The sequence below is a fragment of the Equus quagga genome, chromosome 10, assembly GCF_021613505.1.
Source record: "Equus quagga isolate Etosha38 chromosome 10, UCLA_HA_Equagga_1.0, whole genome shotgun sequence".
Taxonomy (NCBI): Eukaryota; Metazoa; Chordata; class Mammalia; order Perissodactyla; family Equidae; genus Equus; species Equus quagga.
Window position 1 is genome coordinate 54,224,548 of NC_060276.1, and position 20,207 is coordinate 54,244,754.

Here is a 20,207-nt window from a genome sequence, read left to right on the forward strand (position 1 = left end):
TACCTAACAAGGTAAAAGTCACAATGTCTGACATTCAATCAAATATTACCCAGCATGCAAAGAATCAGGCAAATATGATCCATAATGAAGAGAATTATTAATCATAAAAGTTGACCTAAAATTGATACAGTGATAGAATTAGTAGACAGGAACACTAAATTGGTTACTTCAACTGAATTTCAAGCTTTTGAGAAGCTGTAAGAAAGATTGGGTATGCTAAGTAGAAACATGGAATATATTTTTTAAAAAGTCTCAAATCAAATTCTAGAGAGGAAAACTACACTGTCTAAGATTAAAAATACATGGAATGGAATCAATACCAGATTAGACATTTTGAAAAAAATGAATAAATAGTAACAATAGGAACTACTTCCACCAAAAAGCACACAGAGAAAAAAAATTTTAATTAACAGAGCATCAGTGAATAGTAAGACAATGTCAAGCAGGACAATATATATGTAATTGGAGTACCTGAAGGATGAAGGCAGAAAAATACTTGAATCAATAATGGCCAAAGTTTTTCTAAACTTGATGAAAACTATAGTTCTACAGATTCAAGATGCTCAACAAACCCCATGTAAAATAAACAAAGAAAATTGTACCAAAGTATATCCTAATTAAATTTATGAAAACCAGTGTTAAAGAGAAAATTTTAAAAAGTCAGAAAAAAAAAGACATGTTATGTAGAGAGAAAGAAAGATAAAAATAGCAGCATCTCATTGTAAACAATGCAAGTTAGAAAAAAGTAGACCAATATCTTCAAAACACTGAAAGAAAAAAAAAGCTGTTAACCTAAAATGTTGTACCGAGCTAAAATATCTTTCAAAAACTAAGGTGATATAGAAAATTTTTCAGACATAACAAAAGCTGAAATAATTCCTTGCCAGCAAAGCTGTACTACGCAAACTATTAAAGCAAGTCCTTTAGGGAGAAGGAAACTGATATCAACCAGAAATCTGGGACTACACAAAGGAATGAGGAACACCAGGAATGGTTAAATTGATAAATATAAACTACTTTTTCTTATTATTTAAATACTTTTAAAAGATTTCTGACTGTTTAAAACAAAATAATGCGGAAAGTGACATCAGCAGCATGGTGGCATAAGACATTACTCCTTTTTATCCCCCTTTTTAATCAACAAAGTAGACATGCATACACAAACAAAAACACCCTGGTGGATGTTTTGGGACCTAGCCTCTTACTCCAGGGAACCTAGGAGAAGTTTCAGACACCAGTGAAGCCAGTAAGAATCAGACAAACCTCCATATGGGCTGAAGAACCAGCAGGACCAGTGAAGCAGCCTAGACCACTCTCAGAGTTCTAGGGCAAAAATCAAGTGAGTGCTTACCTAGACAGGCACTCAGGCATGAAAGAAAACTTGTAGAAGTTCAGCTTCCCCAAGGGGAGACTCCAACACACAATTAGAAAGAAAAAAATAATACAAATTTAATCACAGGAGAGTAGTTAAGACAAAATTCCACAGTGCTGCTCCTCCCCAAGGAAACACAGCAGAGGGCTGATTTATCCATTGTAGGGGGAAAGGAAAATGGTGAGTGAGTGCCTAGCTACCACAACTGGGTGTGAAGTGACAGGAGAAACCATTTCTCTCCACCAGAACTCAAACAACTAAGATGGGGAGGTCTATGACTGAGAGAGGGAGGATATTGGGAAAGAGACAGATAAAAATTTCAAACAACATTAAAGAGATTGTTCTCAGTAGAAAAAAGCATTTGACAAAATGCAACACTATTTCATGATAAAAATACAACAAATTGAGTGTAGAAGGAACATACCTCAACATAATAAGGGCCATGTACAATTGTCTCTGTTTGCAGATGATATGATTTTGTATATAGAAAATACTAAAGACTTCAATAAAAAAACTAATCAATGAATTCAGTAAAGTTGCGGGATACAAAATCAAGATGCAGAAAATAGTTGCAATTCTATACACTAACAGCAAAACTTCTGAAAAGAAAATAAAGGAAGCAATCCCATTCACAATAGCATCAAATACAATGACATACTTCGGAATAAGAGTAACCAAGGAGGTGAAAGATCCATACAATAAAAGCTACAAGACTGAGCTAAAAGATATCAAAGACACAAACAATTGAAGGACATCCCATGGCCATGCTACCCAAAGTTACCTAAAAATTCAACTCAATCTCTATAAAAATCCCAATGTTATTTTTCACAGAAATAAAAAAAAACCCTAAAATTTGTATGAAACCATAAAAGACCCTGAATAGCCACAGAAATCATGAGAAAGAAAAACAAAACCACATGCATCAGACTTCCTGATTTCAAATTGTACTATGAAGCTATACTAATCAAAACAGTATGGTGCTGGCATAAAAAAATGGACACAGACCAATGGAAGAGAAAAGAGAGCCTAGAATTAACCCCTCACATATACAGTCAACTAATATTTGACAAGGGAGCCTAGATCATCCAATGGGGAAAGGACAATCTCTTCAACAAATGATGTTGGGATAACTGGATAACTACAGCAAAATGAAATTGGATATCTATCTTAAACCACTCAGAAAAATTAACTCAAAATATGTCAAAGATTTAAACATAAGACTTGACACCATTAAACTCCTGGAATAAAACATAGGGAAGAAGCTTCTCAACATAGGTCTTGGCAATGATTTTTTGGATATGATGCCAAAAGCAAAAACAACAGAAGAAAAAATCAACAGGTAGAGCTATATCAAACCTAAAAGCTTTTGCACTGTGAAAGAAACCATCAACAAACTGAACAGGCAACCTACATAATGGGAGAAAATATTTGCAAATCATGTGTCAGATAAGAGGTTAATATCTAAAATTTCTAAAGAACTTAAACAACTCAATAGCAAAAGAACTACCCACCCAATTAAAAACTGGGTAAGAAACTAAACAGAATTTTCCAAAGAAGACATCCAAATGTCCAACAGATACATGAAAAGGTGCTCAACATCACTACTCATCAGAGAAATGCAAATCAAAGATTACAATGAGATATCCCCTAATACTTGTAAGAATGGCAATCATCAAAAGGACAAGCGATAACAACTGTTGGTGAGGGTATGGAGAAAAGAGAACTCATGCACTGTTGGTTGGATTGTAAAATGGTTCAGCCACTACAGAGAATAGAACTGAAGTTCCTTCCCCCCAAAACTAAAAATAGAACGACCATATTATGCAGCAATCCCACTTCTGGGTATATACCCAAAGGAAATGGAAAACAGACTATCAAAGAGACATATGCACTCCCATGTTTATTGTGACATTATTCACAATAGCCAAGATAACATGGAAACAAACTAAGTGTCCATCAATGGATAAATGGATAAAGAAGATGTGATTATATTACATATAAATGAAATGGGACACTATTCAGTCATGAGAAGAAAGGAAATCCTGCCATTTGGGACAACATGGATGGGCCCTGTGGGCATTATGCTAAGTGAGATAAGTCAGCCAGATAAAGACAAATACAGTATGCTATCCCTTATGTGTGGGTGGTAAAAACAAATGAACAAACTTGAGAAAACAAAGAGTGGAATGGTGGTTACCAGGGGTTGGTGGACGGGGAAATGAGAAAGGTGTTGTTTAAGGGTACATACTTGCAACTAGCAGATAAGTCTAGAGATCTAATACACAGTATAGCAACAATAGACAACAAAAGTGTATTATAAACCATAAACTTGCTAAGAAATTAATGGTTCCCACCACTAGAAAAGGTGATAATTATGCAACATGATAGAGGTGTTAGCTAACCCTACAATGGCAATTGTATTGTAATATAAATGTATCAAATCAACATGTTGTACACCTTAGACTTATAAAATGTTATATGTCAATTATATCTCAATAAAAAATTAAAAAATATAAACAAACTAATGACAATGTATTTTAAGGTTTATAATGTATGAGAAATGAAATGTATAGTGACAATAGTCAGCAGAGAAGAAATGGTTGTATACTATTTTAAGATTCTTTATAATTGAAGAGGTATCATATGGCTGGAAGATTAACTCTGACTAGTTTAAATCGTACATTATGAACTCAAGAGCAATTCCTTAAATAAGACAAAGTCTTATAGCTAATAAGTGATAAAAAATAAAATAGAATCACAAAATATTAATCTCAAAGACTGCATTTATAAAATAGTGTTTGTAAGGGAAAAATATTTCACAAGCTAGAAATAGCAGAGTCCACACAATTCTCCCAAATTCTCAGTATCCCACAGCTTAGGAAACAGATGATCTACGTGTACTGTGGCCAATATTCCAGTAGAAAGGAAACTTATCCTAGTTAATGTTCTATATGCTTATAGGGTCAGGTAGATAGGATAGGTCTATGTGACTATATAACAATGGAAGCTCTCTGGTTGAGGAAAAGATCTTGTTAGAAATAAGAAACCTCCAGAGCCCAGTGATAGCCTGTTCTTCTTTGAATTAACTCAGGCCTGCTAAATCGCTTTCTGACATACTACATATAGGGGGAAGAAAATGAGGCTTCAGGGACATTTGAATGTTTCTATTGTTGAGGATCTGAAATATGTATTTCACAAATTATGTGTTGAGTAAGGAATCAAGAAAGTTACTGAGGTCTGAAAGCTTGACAGAGGTAAGTTCTTTATTTGTATCATGCATTAGACACTTCGTACATGTTGCAGTTGTATATATGGACTCCCTAGGACTAAGGTTGAACCTGTATATGTGAAAATCTATGTAAAAATGTATTATTGTCCCATCTCACAAGATATGAGGCCTGAATATGTCCTTGCACCCATTATTTGGTGCCATAAAATAATCTTGAGTTACCTGGGTCATGGTTCAGAAATAACTATAGCTAAAACCAATGCATTCATTTTAAGTTTGAGAAATTACAGAAATGTCAATGTGTCTAACTCTAACAAATGTTCAGAGTTTTATAATTCTTTGGTGTAAGTCCAATAAAAATGAAAAAAATAATCAATAATCAAATTTAGTATACATCTTACTGAAATTAAATGCCACAATAAAGAGAGGGTAAAAAGAAGAAAAACAATTTTTTTTTTTAGGTACTACAGAATGTCAGTATTTTCAGTATTTCTGATTTAAAAACAAGTCAGTCAGGTGAGATGTTTTACACCTTGATGGACGACGCTTTGTGAGAGAAGTGAAATCAATAGACCATCATTCATATGTTATTGTTTGAGGAAATATTGAACTTAGATTTGCGGATGGTTTGTGAAGTCGAACTTTTTAATGAGATTTCCTGGGTCCGTATCCAAACCTATCAGGTTCTTATTATGGAGTAGAATTTCTGTGAAAACTTAAGTATTAATAATTTCTCTAAATAACCTGAATTACTCTTCTAAAAGGAACCTACTGTGAAATAGCATTGATTATCCGTGTAGAGATATCAAGCACTCCTCTTCCTACCAGGTTTCCACTCCAGGTAACTCAAAACTGCTTTTATCTCTTATTTTCTTTTTAACTGCTGTGTTTCCTGGCCTGCAAATTCACAGATAGCAGATGCATGAGAAAAAGCCGTGAAAGATAATTACTTAATGATGTATTAGTCTCTGGAAATATGTATTCCTGGATTGATACTTGACAGGGGATGGAGATGCTCAAAATAACATGACTTAGTCTTCTCACACTTCAAATTGGCCATGATAAATGCCACAAAATTTCATCATATATTTATCTTAATAACATGTTTCATTTCAGACAGTATTTTATTTATTTAATTCTTAGATTTTGTATTGTGCTTTCTTTGTGAACGAATGACAGGATACAAAGAATCTTATGATACAACTTGTAATAAGTAGGCAAGAACTATATGTATAGATAATTTAAGAAACAGAAAATAGGAGGAGGAACGCTTTTAGTAATATGTCATCTGTTTGTCTTTAATAGGTTGAAACATAAGAGATAATAGGGTAAATGATGAGTTTTATTCTGAAAACCATATATCACAACTTTTTTTAATTTTCAAAAATTTTGAGGCTTCTGGGTGGATGGGGATGAAACGGAACATCTCATAGAATCATTTTTTCCACTTGATAGCTATTTGTTTATAAAATGGAATACTACTCACAAATAAAAATTAATTAACTACTGATGCACTCTACATATAGGTGAATGAAAAAGTCCTTGTGCTGAATGAAAAAAGTCAGACACCATTTTGGTGTTCCTTTTCTATCTGTTCTGTCTGATCTTCTGATCTTTATTTCTCTGTTCTTGTTTATCTCTTTTCCTTTTGAGTAAGTTTTTTTTAAGTATTCCATTTTATCACTTCTTTTAAATGTTTAGTTATACCTTTTTGAATTATTTTTTAACCGTCTTCTCAGAATGAAATATGAACATTAGCATACCACAGTCTACTTTTCAAAATCATTCTACCCTACACTAAAGGTCTGGAAGAGAGGGTATAGGCCTACTTCTTTCTGTAACTCCCTGCTAAGCATAACTATAAACCGTGGAAATAATGCAACTGAAAGATGGTAAGAAGATGGAAAACTGTTTTGGGACCCCAAGACTAGAGGAACCACACACTGTTAGGAGGTTTTATGACTTTCCATACCAAAAGTTGACCATAGTCAGTGTTTTTGTGACCCCAAACCTAGCAACAGAACACAGCCCAAGTAGGCCAATTTCTCTTCTGGATCAAACGGGAGTCCCTGGAACAACACTAGAGAAACTGACAGAACTGGCAAGGGAGATATCAGGGTCCCTGCCAAAATTACCAGCCCGCAAAAGTGCTCTTTTTTCCTGCATAGCCTGAAACTGCCTTTTTCTGCTTATGATATCAAAGGAAAACTGCACTGGGAGAGGATGGGGAAGGAGAAGGGAAGGCCACTGTTTGGAGAAATACAGTCAGAGAAAGAAGCTTATTTCAAGAAACATTCAAAGTGATACACTCAAAACTACTATAAATAAGTCAAGTTGGAGTCCCAAATACTTTCAAGTACTACTGAGCAAGGGAGGAAAAGAGAAACAGTAAAATGAGAACCAGAGGAAGCAAAAAGAAAAGAAAAAGAAAAAGAAAATGACAGACTTAAGTTTAACATATCAATGATTACTTTAAATGTTAATTATTTAAATACACCAATCAGCAGACAGACACTGATTCAGTGGAGAAAAAAAGCAATACGATCTAAAAATATGAGACTCCAAATTCAATGACATTGGTAATCTGAAAGTAAAATAATGGGAAAAATTCATTAGAAAATCAGCAATCAGGGAAATGCAAATCAAAACCACAATGATATATCACCTTGCCCCTGTTAGGAAGGCTATTATCAAAAAAACACAAAAGATAACAAGTGTTGGTGAGAATGTGGAGAAAATGGAACTCTTGTAAAGTATTGGTAGGAATGTAACTTGGTATAGCCACTATGGAAAACTGTGAAGATTTCTCAAAAAATTAAAAATAGAATCACCATATCTTTCAGCAACCCCATTTCTGGGTATATATCCAAAGGAATTTGAATCAGAATGTCAAAGAGATATCTGCACTCCTATGTTCATTGTAGCATTATTCACAATAGCAAAGACATGGAAGCAACCTAAATGTCCATAAACAGATGAATGGATAAAGAAAATGTGGTATACACATACAATGGAACATTACCCGCCCTTAAAAAGGAAGGAAATTCTGGCATTGCTGACAACATGCATGAAACTGGATGCCATTGTGCTAAGTGAAATAAACCAGTCACGGGAAGACAAATATTACATGATACCACTTTTATGAGGAATCTAAAATAGTCAAAATCATAGAGGCAGAGATTAAAATGGTGGCTGCGAGGGGCAGTGGGGAGAGGGAAATGAGGAGGTACTAGCCATAGGGTACTACACAAGATGAATAAGTCCTAGAGCTCTACTCTATACCATAGTGCCTATAGTTGACAATACTGTATTATATACTAAAAGGGTAATTCTTATGTTAAGTGTTTTCATTACAAAAAATAATAATGATAAAAAAGGTGGGAGGAAACTTTTGGAGGTAATGGACATGTTTATGGCATAGATTATGATGATAGTTTTGTGGATATATACTGATCTCCAAACTCATTAAGATGTATACATGAAGTACTTACAGCTTTTTGTATGTAAAAAAAATTAGGAGTGGCTATAATTATATATGTTAAAGTAGACTTCGGAGCAAAGAAAATTACCAGAAACAAAGAAGAACATTGCATAATGATACAAGCATCAATCCAAAAAAATACAATATGATCATAATGTGTGCACATCAAATAACAAAGCCTCAAAATATATGAAGCAAAATCTGATAGAGAAGAAGAGAAAAATAGACAAATTCAGTTTCATATTCGCGAAATTCAACATTCACTTCTGAGCAATTCATAGAACTACTAAACAGAAAGTAAATCAGCAAGGACATAGAAAAATTAAAAAACATGGTCAACTAGAAATGGCAGAATCAATAATTCAAGCAACAAACAAACAAGAGCAGAATAAAAAAATTATAAATATTTTTCAGGCACCCATTAAACGTTCACCAAGGAAACCATATCCTGGGCAATTAAACAAATATCAACAAATTTAAAATAATTAACATTGTACACTCTTTTCTCTGATCAAAATGGAATCAAACTTAAAATCAATACGCAAATGAAAACAGGAAAATCTCTGTACAAATGAAATTAAACAACAAATTCTAAATACTCTATTAGTCAATGAGGAAGTCTCAAAGGAAATGTAAAATTGGGGGCTGATTGAAATGAAAATAAATCATATCAAAATGTGGGGAAGCACTTAAGCCAGTTCTTAGAGGGAATTTTATAGTAGTAAATGCTTACAGTAGAAATGAAGAAAGGTCTCAAGTCAATAATCTAAATTTATGCCTCAAGAAAATCAAAAAGGAGAGCAAAATTAATCCAAAGCAAGCAAAATGAAAGAAATAATAAAGATAAAAGCAGAAATCAATGAAAGTGAAAATAGGAAAAAATGGAGAAAAATAAATAAAACAAAAACCTAGGTCTTTAAAACTTCAGTAAAATTGATAAATCTTCAGCAAAACTGACATAAAAGATATACAAATCACCAATATCAGTAGTGAAACAGAATGTATCCCTACAGATTCTTTACCCATTAAAAGGACAATAAGGAAATCCTCTGAACGTCTTTATCTTCATAAATTTGACAACTTAAAACAAATGGATGAATTTTCAAAAATCTGAAACAACCAGAACTCAATCAATATGAAATAGATAATTTGACTTGCCTTATAGCCATTAAAAATTGAATTTATAATTAAATAGCTCCTTAAAATCAAATCTCCAAGCCTAGACATTTTCAGTATGTAATTCAACCAAATATTTAAAGAAGAAATAACAACAATCTTACTCTATGTCTTCCAGAAAATAGCGAAAGGAACATATCCCAACTTGTTTTAGGAGTCCAGTATTATCTTGATATGAAGAGCAAGGACAGTACCAAAACAAAACAAAACAAAACAAAATGAATGAATAAAACAACATACAGAAATTAAAAGTCCTAAAGGAAAAATTAGGAAATGGAACACAGTAATGTACAACATAAATTAAACACCATTACGAAGTGATATTTGTTCCAGGAATGCAACGTTGTTTCAAGGTATGAAAATCATTGTAATATGCTATATTAACAACCTGAAGAAGAAAAATCACATGATCATATCAATTGATGCGGAAAAACATTACAGAAATTTCTACACCAATTCGGGATAAAAACATTAATCAAATTAGGAACATAAGAGAGGTACCTCAACTTGATGAAGAGCTGTCTCCAAAAATTCTACAGCTAATGTCATACTTAATGGTATCAGTATGAATGCTTCCCTTATAACATTGGGTACAATGCAAGAATGTCTGCTCTCACTTACCCTTATTTAACACATTACTAGAAGTTTTAGCAACTCCAGTAAGTCAAGAAAATAAATATAAATTCTGTTGATTATTAAAAATAAAACTGTCCTCATTTGCAGCTGACATAATTGTCTATATTTAAAAATTCCAAAGAATGTACACACAGAAAAATATTTTTACAACTAATAAATGAGGTCAGCAAGGTGGTTGTACACAATATCAGCATACAAAACTCAATCACATCTCTACCTACTAAAAATGAACATGTGGAAACCAAAATTAAAATACAATACCATTAGATTCTGGGAAGATAGCAGCATAGGAGGACTCTGAACTCACCTCCTCCCATGGCACAATAAATCTACAACTATCTGTGGAACAGTTACCTCTGAGAGAGATCTGGAAACTGAATAAAAAGAACCCCCACAAAAAGGCACAACACTGACAGGGGTTGAAGAGGCAGAAATATACCTCTGCTGAGGAAAAAAACACATCCTAGCTGTGGTGCTTTATGGCTGGGAGCAATCTTAAAGCTATCAAGCTTTTCCCAGAGGATTAGGGGAATCTGAGCCAGAGATTTATGTCACAATAAGCATCCCAGCCTTTGAATTTAACACAACTGAGATGAATTCCCATAATATCTGGCTTTGCTGTCTTTAATACCAGTGAGGAATACACCCAGGAAAACTACTCAACTTCAGAGAAAGAAAAGTCTGCTGTTAAAGGGCTCATGCACAGATTCACCTATTCTGGAAACCAATACATAAATACCGGAAGGAAAGTTTCATAGTCCAATGGTAAAATAGACTCACTTGCTAAGCTCTGGGCACATCTCCAAGAGGCAATAGGTAGCTGGGCCCACCCTCGCAGGGACTGAGACTATGACAGCAACCATCATTGTGACCTAGTGCAGCTGTGCTGACACGGACCTTGGCAAATGCCATTGAATTTCTTCCTCTGGCCTGTTGTACAGGGGTTTGCCCCATCAACTAGAACACTTATTTAAGCCAGCACAGCCATGGCAGGCAGCCCACACTTGGCCTGGCCTTACCAATCAGCAAGCCCATAGGGAACTTTTGGGCCCACATAGTTGGGTTGTATGGGATCTCTGCAGTGAGGTGAGTGAGTCCACCTCAGAGGGGCCTGCATTGCCGGGTGGGCCTGCATTGGTGTGGTGTGTTGGCTCACAGGTGGTGGGGCATGTTGGTTACAACAGAATTGTGCTTCTGGCCATGGCAAACAGCCACACAGGGGATCTGCCTAACCTTCCAAAACCTTAGACAATTGTGTGTTGCCACACCTAGGGCCAGCTCCACCCATCTTTGCTTCTGAGAGAGCCTCCTACCACAGGGAGCTTCACTGGAGGCCTGCAGCAATTGTGAGCTGCTGAGGCTAGCAACCAACCAGGTTGGCAGCCTGACTCAGCAGCAAAACAGCTGCAGCTGTGTTCTATTAGACCTTGCAGCCAGCTGTGAAGGGGCTTACCCTGCCCAACGAAGTGACTAAAGGGAACACAGCCCGCATATATGGCTGAACCTTACAATCTGACATCTTGGGGGCCAGTCTAGACTGCCCATTCACCTTTAGTAAAAGCAACCCTGCCATAACAGAAGGGTACTCATAGCCCACACAAGGGACACTCCTGGAAGATTTAGAACAAGAGGGATGCACATTGTTGGGCCCCATAAAGCATAAAGCATCTCTTACATAAGACCACATTTCTAGGATGAGGAGATGTAACTGACCTATGTAATACATAGATAAGAGCAGAAAGAAGTAGGCAAAATGAAGAGACAAAGGGATATGTTCCAAATATGGGAATAGGACAAATCCTTGAAAAAAGAACTAAACAAAGCAGAGATAAACAATCTACCTGATAAAGAGTACAAACTAATAGTCACAAGGATGCTCACTGATCTTGGGAGAAGAACAGATGAGCACAGAGACCTTCTGTAAAGAGGTGGACAGTATAAAAAAGAACCAATCAGAACTCAAGAATACAATAATGGAAATGAAAAACTCACTAGAGGGAATCAACAGCAAAGTAGATGACACAGAAGAATGGATCAGCAATCTGGATGAAAAAGTAGAGGAAATCACCCAAGCTGAACAGAAAAAAGAAAAATGAATTGAAAAGGAAGACAATCTAAGGGACCTCTGGTACAACATCAAGGCTACTAACATCTCTATTACAGATGTCCCAGAAGGAGAAAAGAGCGACAAGTGGGCAGAGAACTTATTTGAAGAAATAGTAGCTTAAAGCTTCCCTAACCTAAGGAAGGAAATAGCCAGGAAGTACAGGAAGCACAGAGAGTAACAAACAAGACGAACCCCAAGAGGCCCACACAAGACATATTATAATGAAGATGTAAAAAATTAAAGATGAAGAGAGAATGCTAGAAGCTGCAGGAGAAAGGCAGCAAGTTACATACAAAAGAAACCCCAATAGACTATCAGCTGACTTCTCAGCAGAAACATTACAGGCTAGAAGGGAGCCACATGATATATTCAAAGTGCTGAAATGAACAAAGAAACTACACCCAAGAATGCCCTACCGAACAAGGTATCATTCAGGATGGAAGGAGAGATAAAGAGTTTTCCAGAGAGGTATAAGCTACAGGAGTATATCACCACTAAACAGACTTTACAAGAAATGCTAAAGGAACTTGTTTAAGTAGAAAAGAAAAGACTACAATGAAGAATAAGAAAATTATCAAAGAAAAAACATCACTGAGAAAGGCAAGTATACAGTAAGGGTAGCAGATCAACCACCTATAAAGCTAATATGAAGACAAAAAGACAAAAGTGCTAAAAATATCTATCTTTATGATAAAAGTTTAAAGGACACACACACACACAAAATAAGAGGTTCAATAAGATATCAAAAACATAAGATATGGGGGAGGTAGTAAAAGTGCAGGACCTTGTGTGTGTGTGAGGAAGATTGGTCCTGAGCTACCATCTGCTGCCAATTTTCCTCTTTTTTTTCTCCCCAAAGCCCCAGTACATATTTGTATATCTTAGTTGTAAGTCATTCTAGGTCTTCTACGAGGGATTCTGCCACAGCATGTCTTAATCAGTGGTGCATAGGTCTGTGCCCAGGATCCAAACCAGCAAACCCCGGGCCACCAAAGCAGAGCACGTGAACTTAACCATTGAGCCATGGGGCTGGCTCCAAAGTGTAGGGCTTTGAATAATAGGTTAAACTTAAGAGACCATCATTCTAATACAGGTTGCTATTTACATAAGTTATATATGTACCTTATGGAAAACACAAACCAAAAACTTTTAAATATACAAAAAATAAGAAGAAAAGAACCTAAACATAATACTAAAGACAGCCATCAAATCACAAGGGAAGAGAGCAAGAGAAGAAGAAAAGAATAAGTACTACTAAAACACCCAGAAAAAAGTAACAAAATGGAAATAAATGCATACTAACAATAGCTGCTCTAAATGTCAATGTACTAAATGCTCCACTCAAAAGACATAGGGTGGCTGAATGGATTATAAAAACAAGACTCATATATATGCTGTATAAGAGATGCACTTCAGGGGCTGGCCCCGTGGCTGAGTAGTTAAGTTTGCAGGCTCCGCTGCAGGTGGCCCAGTGTTTCGTTGTTTCAAATCCTGGGCGCGGATATAGCACTGCTCATCAAACCACACTGAGGCAGGGTCCCACATGCCACAACTAGAAGGACCCACAACGAAGAATCTACAACTATGTACTGTGAGGCTTTGGAGAGAAAAAGGAACAAAACTAAAATCTTTAAAAAAAAAAGAGAGATGCACTTCAGACCTAAAGACACTCACAAACTGAAAGTGAAGATATGGACAAAGATACTCCATGCCAATAGAAACAAACAAACAAAAAAGCTGAGGTAGCAATATTTATATCAGACAAAATAGACTTTAAAACAAAAGCTGTAATAAGAGACAAAGGGCACTACATAATGATAAAGGGAACAATTCAACAAGAGGACATACACCTGTAAATGTCTATGCACCCAACATAGGAGCAACTACTTACATAAAGCAATTATTAACAGACACAAAGGGAAAAATTGACAGTAACATGATAATAGTAGGGGACTTTAACACTCCACTTATACCAATGGTAGATCATTGAAACAGAAGATCAATAAGTAAACATTGACCTTAAATTACACATTAGACCAGAAGGACTTAGTAGATTTATACAGAAAATTCCACCCAGAAACTGCAGAATACATATTGTTTTCGAATGCACGTGGAGCATTCTCGAGGAGAGCATTCTTCAAGTAGAGAATGCACTCTCCATTTAAGCCATGGTTTCCATCTTCCTTCATTCATCCTATGCTGTGTCTGCATTGCTCATTTGTTTCTTGTAACTTGGCTTTGGGATCACAATTTTGCATAGTCTTTTGAGCAATCATATCCACTCCTATTTCTTTAATTATCATTTATTTTTTATGACATCCACATTGACATTTATAGCACCAGACTCCCTTGAATTTCAAATGAGCATTTCCTATTATATATCTCCATTAAAATGAATGTGAGGTACTCAGATTCGACTTGGTCACAAAATAACTTTATCATAATCCACACTGAAGCAACACTGTCTTATTTCCTACAATTCCTATTACACATTGACATCTTCCAGATGACCAAAGAAAGAAACTTTAGAGTCTTATTGTTCATTTAAACTCCCCTCCCTCCTCCTAAACTCAAGATTGCACTACAGTAGATCTTTTGTGAGGTCTAGGAATAAGCATTTTTATCAGACTCCCCAAGGTTATTCTGATGCTGATGCCTGTTGGACCACACTTTGAGAAATGATAACAGAGTTCCATCTTTGACATCCTCTTCCTCATTTGCTATCTAAAGAATGAACCTTTTTTATTTATCCTATCAAAACTTGGATTTTGTTCTTTTCCACTGCCTCTACAAAGAATTAGTTCAGACTATTCTCTTTCCTCAATGGTACCATTGCTGTAGCTTTCTAATCAGTTGCAACACCCTCATCTTTTTTCACACTTTGTACAGATCTGATACAGTCATTTCCCTGCTTAAAACTCTTTACTATATTCCTAATGCCTATAGTACAAAGTCTAAATTCCTTAACATGGCTTGCAATTTATTCTACTTTCTGAATTTAGCACACATTTTTAGACTCATCATTCTCACCTCACACTGCTTTCTGCCAAACACGTGCATTTTTGGCAGAGAGGTTTCATTATGACAACGTGTCTTGTCTTGGTAATTTCTTTTTCTTCCTAGTGATTCTCCTTGTCATGTTCTTCCCCAATAACTGTCTAGAAGCCTTTTAGGATTTAGCTCAAATAACACCTCCTTTGTCAAGCCTCCTTAAACTCTCTCAAGATAAACTGTAGCTCCTTCATCTATGTAATCATAGAACTTCTAAACATTTTTCAATTATCATTTTTGTCAGAACATATTATCGTGGTCCATTAATGAATCTATTTCCCCATAGAATGTGACTTCAAGAGGCATTCTTTGTATTTCTAGCACTAGGTTCTTAATGCATGGTTTTCTTTCATTTAGTGAGGGAAAGAATGAATACTGAATCATCAGAAGTTTACTGATTTCAAACTAAGGATGTTATCTTATGTCCTTTGTTCATGGAAGTGAAGCAATTTATGTTACTTACTGATACACTTTCTTACAGCCAGAGATAGTAGACATGTGATTTTCTATTCATTGGAAAGTGTAGTATCCTTTTATTTGGTCTGGAATAATCTTGCATTCCAGACTATTGAAAGCTCCCATTTCCACTTTTTTGTGTGTGTAGGTATGCCTTTAGTCCTCTTTCCCTCCGCAGTATTAGAACAATGGTTGGAAATGAAACTCCACATTTTATTATGACAACTCACCTTCAAAGTTTCTCAAGGGCCTAATAAAATAGATGGGAAATACTTTTCAACAGCCTTCAAATCTAAAGGTCAGTTTCAGTAAGTTGAATAACATAGAATATATTGGCTAAGTAAATTTTCAGTACAAACATGAAACAGGAAAGAGTAAAAATTAATGCAATGAAATGTATTAAAGACTTTTCTCAGAGTTCTCTGTTTTGAATAGGTGATATAGTTTTGAAGTTCTCTGTGATGCTCTTCAAAGGAGATCTAATGAGTTCATTTACTCAAGAAACATTTACTGAACAAGTATTAATACAAGACACTATGCTAAGGGCAATGGAAGAATATAATTATTAATCAAAAATAGATCTTGTCTCATTATGTTTATGATCTTATGAAAAGAACAAAACTATAGACAACAAACGATAGAAGACAAAATGAAACAAATGCTACTACAGTGTCTCAAAATGTATCATGGAGACACAGAGGAAGCAAATATTAATTTTCCTTAGAAAGTAACCAGGAAAGTGTATGATGAGGAATGAAAAATGGACTGAATTTGAGGAATGAGAAAAAAGAGAGAAAGTCTGCGCAGGTAGATTTAATGGTTATTCTAAAAATGGAAAGTAGTTATGGGAAGCAGTAAAGCATAATATTTAAGACCAAATGTCTGGTCCTAGACTTTCTGAATTTAAATCCCAGTCTCACACTTTTACTTTTCACAGGTGAAATAATTTTTATTTCATAGTTATATTTAAAAACACAAAGATACTATGTTCTTCATATAAAAACATTAGTACTAATACCTCTAATTTATAGAAAATGATCATATACATCCTTTCAAAGAAAAATGCACCCCATTATATGGCTTCAATGAGATTGCATGAAAAAAAATTGCATCAGGGCTACTTCCTAAAAATACCATTTGAGCACTTTGCATCTTTTGTTTCAAAGTATAGATTATGGTCATCAGTACATGGACCTGCATTCTTACTTATTTGATAATACGCATATAGATGGCCTTATCATTTAATGTCCTATTGATTAATTAGCCTTTTCTTCAGGTTCATCAGCAAGTTGAACAGGCTGTGCCATTCTCTGTGGTCTTTAAGACTGTCCATGAATGATGGACACATTATCATCATCATAGGTCATAAACTAGAAGTCTTTACCAAAAATACCAATGAAAACATTCTTTGTAGTTAGGGCCTGCTCTGCACGAAGTGTCTCTCTTAAGGCACATAGGCTATGTTTGACCAGTTCATTTAAATTTCAGTCCATAAACTCAGACATATATCTCTTTAAGTGAGTATAGGCTGATTAAGAATGGGCTCCAATGGACATAGGTCTGCAATCAAATTAGTTAGCAGATGGGCAGGTTTGGAAAATGTGAGGGCCCATAACATCATAACCAGCAATAAGTAGGCCAACACCATATGGACTCTGGCCATATTGTTGTCTTAGTATCTGAGTCTTGCTTCTAATTAGAGATATAAGATGTGACACAAGAAGTAGCCTGTCAGTTGCTAATCTGGAATCAAAGTAGTCCTGGTGCATAAAATTATATAACAGTCTAGCATCAGCAGTGAGCCCCACAACTGAGACACCAAGATGTTAGTCAATGTGGAGAACTTTTTTCTGATGAGCTGCAAGTGTTTACTGTTTTCTCTTCAATGCAATTGTGGGGACCTGAAATTGGCCACCCCAAGATATGTCTCTTTGGCATCAGGATCATTTAAGGCTGATTGCTTTTGATAAACTGGGACAGGAAAGGAGGTTCTGAGGAATGGAACTTGCCCTTTGTTAGGACACATTTACGTTTGTAAGGTAAATCTCTATCTGTAAAGGTGCCTCCCTCTCTGTACCAGGAAGAAGAAAGGAGATGACCTTCTTTCTAAAAACTCTTAATCAATACCAAAGGCAAGGGCTTAAATCTGCATTTTATTGTGCTTCTCTGGTAACCTCCTGTAAGTGACTACCCCCCCCCACCATGTTGGCATTTCTTTAAGGATTAAGCATCTTTCTTTAGGCTAGGAACTGATTGCTGAGCTCACCTGTGACCACACAGCTCAAGACAATAGACTTGCCTCTGGCTACGCCCTCTGAGACAGCAGACCACTACCTGCTGTGTCCATCAAGCACTGTGCTGACAGGGCAATCTTGTGACTATTGTGGCAGGGACATTTCAATCACATGTGAAACACCCTGTTTGGGGGTATATAACCACTCTGTGCACCCCACTTCTTTGGTGCCCTTTCTTCCTTCGGGAAGAAAGGCCCCAGGCCATGGTTCCTCATAAAGCTTTGTTTAATTTTCTCTTGCTATTCTGTCTCATGTGAATTTAATTCGTTCTCCAGCCAGACGAACCCCCATTTGGGAAGAGGAAATGTCTTCCTCCCCTACACAATCAACTCTGCATGAGTTTTCTACTTCAAACCAACTGGTTGAACCTTGTTAAACAGATTCCATTGCATATTCAGTTTGATGAATCCTTCCCTGAGGGCTCCAAACAGTGACATCATTGTCATACTGGTAGTGAAATATGGTTCTGGTTGTGGGCCTGGCTGTAACTTCCTACAAAGCTGTGGATACAGGTATCCCAGCCTCACATTTCATTTGCCACGTGCCTTTGAGAAACTCTCTTAATCTTTTTATGTTTTGAGTTTCTCACCTGTAAAATAGTGATAATAATAACACTAACTTCATAAGTGTGCTACAAGGATCAATTAAGTTTAGGAATGTGACACATTGGAAATAGTGCTTGATATGTACTAGTCCCATATAAAGGTTTGAAATCATTGGGTCACGATCACCATCATCATCATGGAATATAGGCACTTAAATATTTGTTGAATGAATCAATAAATGAGTTGATAAAGTGGGAAGCAAAAAAGAAAATGGGGTTAATCAAATGAGGGAAGAGCCTGAATGCCAATTTGTGTCATTTGACCTTTATCCTGTAAACAAAGAAAAATGTACAAAAATATTTTTTTGTTGGTGCTGAAAAGAAAAATATTAAATAAATACATGCCAATTTAGTTATTAAATTTATTTGTAAATTAATTGAATTTATCTGTAATTTATAACATTTTGGTTCAGTATCATTGTTAGATTTTATATAAATATTCAGGATTCTGACAGGCCATTATTTGAGTTTAAAACTGTAAGCGAAAGAAGAAATTGTACACTTTTGCTCATTTCTAGATTATTATTTTCTGTGTGATGAAAGTCAGCTAATTTGGGAATTTCAAGAGTGATAGCTTTGTTAGAATGTTTCTGAAACTCACTCCACAAATTTCAGTTTATGAATGATTTTTTTCTATTTTTTCAGGCATAATATTCTAGGGATAGGTAATTTTTGCTTCCCCCAAAAGTTCCATGTAATAAAACTCAAATAATTCATATTGTCAAATCTCAATATAATATCCATTTTAAGTGTGGTATCCTTTTCCTGGAATAGCTGCTATAAGAACTCATTCTGAAAAACACTCCATTCACTTATTTAATTTTTCTTATTTTGGCTTTGCTAATGTTGATTCAACAGTAATGGAACCAAAAATCAACCCCCAAATGCTTTATTGGAATATTACTGTCTCATTAGGAAAGGAACATAATATAAACTTTAATGATTTTTTAACAAATGCTATAATGCTTATTCAGATACAAAGCAGTCTATCACATTGGGAAAAGAGTGGATAATAGAAAATAAAATAAATTCTCTGTGGAATTTTCATGGCACAGTATTATTACAGAACGCACAATTTCTAGCTGATCTAATTCAGTTTCCATTTCTAGCAGATGGCAAATTTTAGTCCTTAGAATTTCATTATACAAGCAGCTAATTAGAACTTTAAGACATTAAGAAAGTTCAAATAATTTTTGGAGAAAATATGATATTGTAAAGTTTATTTTTTATAATATTCTACTTGCTTTTGCTAGAGAAGGGCCAAAAGCATTTGAAAATATTAAAAGTGCCCCCTATAATTGTTGTACTGAAAATTGTTCAATTAAGTATATTATAGTAAAATTTTATGGAGCATATATAACGGATATATTAGAAGACTACAGATTGGATTTTTTTCCAAGATAAATTAAGACATATATAGCAACTAAAAACTGCTTGAACATTTTATGCACAAAATGAAGGAGTTAAAAAATATTAAAAGAGTAACTAGTAATGCATACAATCCTCACAATGAGGTTAAATATTCTTGAACTAAGACGATTGTATTAGTAAGAGTAAGTTAGGCTATGCTGTGCTAACAACAACAAAAATAACCCAAAACCTCAAAATCCAAAGTAAATGTATAAAGGTTTATTTTTCACTTTGATTAGAGCTCAATGCCAATCTGGCGACTTTGCCAGGAAGATGACCTCCATGCACTGAGTTAGCTTTTTTCTACTTTCATTTTGTGGCTCTATCACATAAACATGTGGCCTCCATAATCATTAGAGAAAGGGAATAGAGATCAGGAGATTCACGCACC

At 35.3% G+C, this 20,207-nt stretch overlaps 1 pseudogene; it reads right to left on the bottom strand.

Moving 5' to 3' along the window:
- Positions 1-16,764: 16,764 nt before the first annotated feature.
- Positions 16,765-20,207, bottom strand: part of LOC124245454 (proteasome subunit alpha type-1-like) — a 75,110-nt pseudogene continuing 71,667 nt past the window's right edge.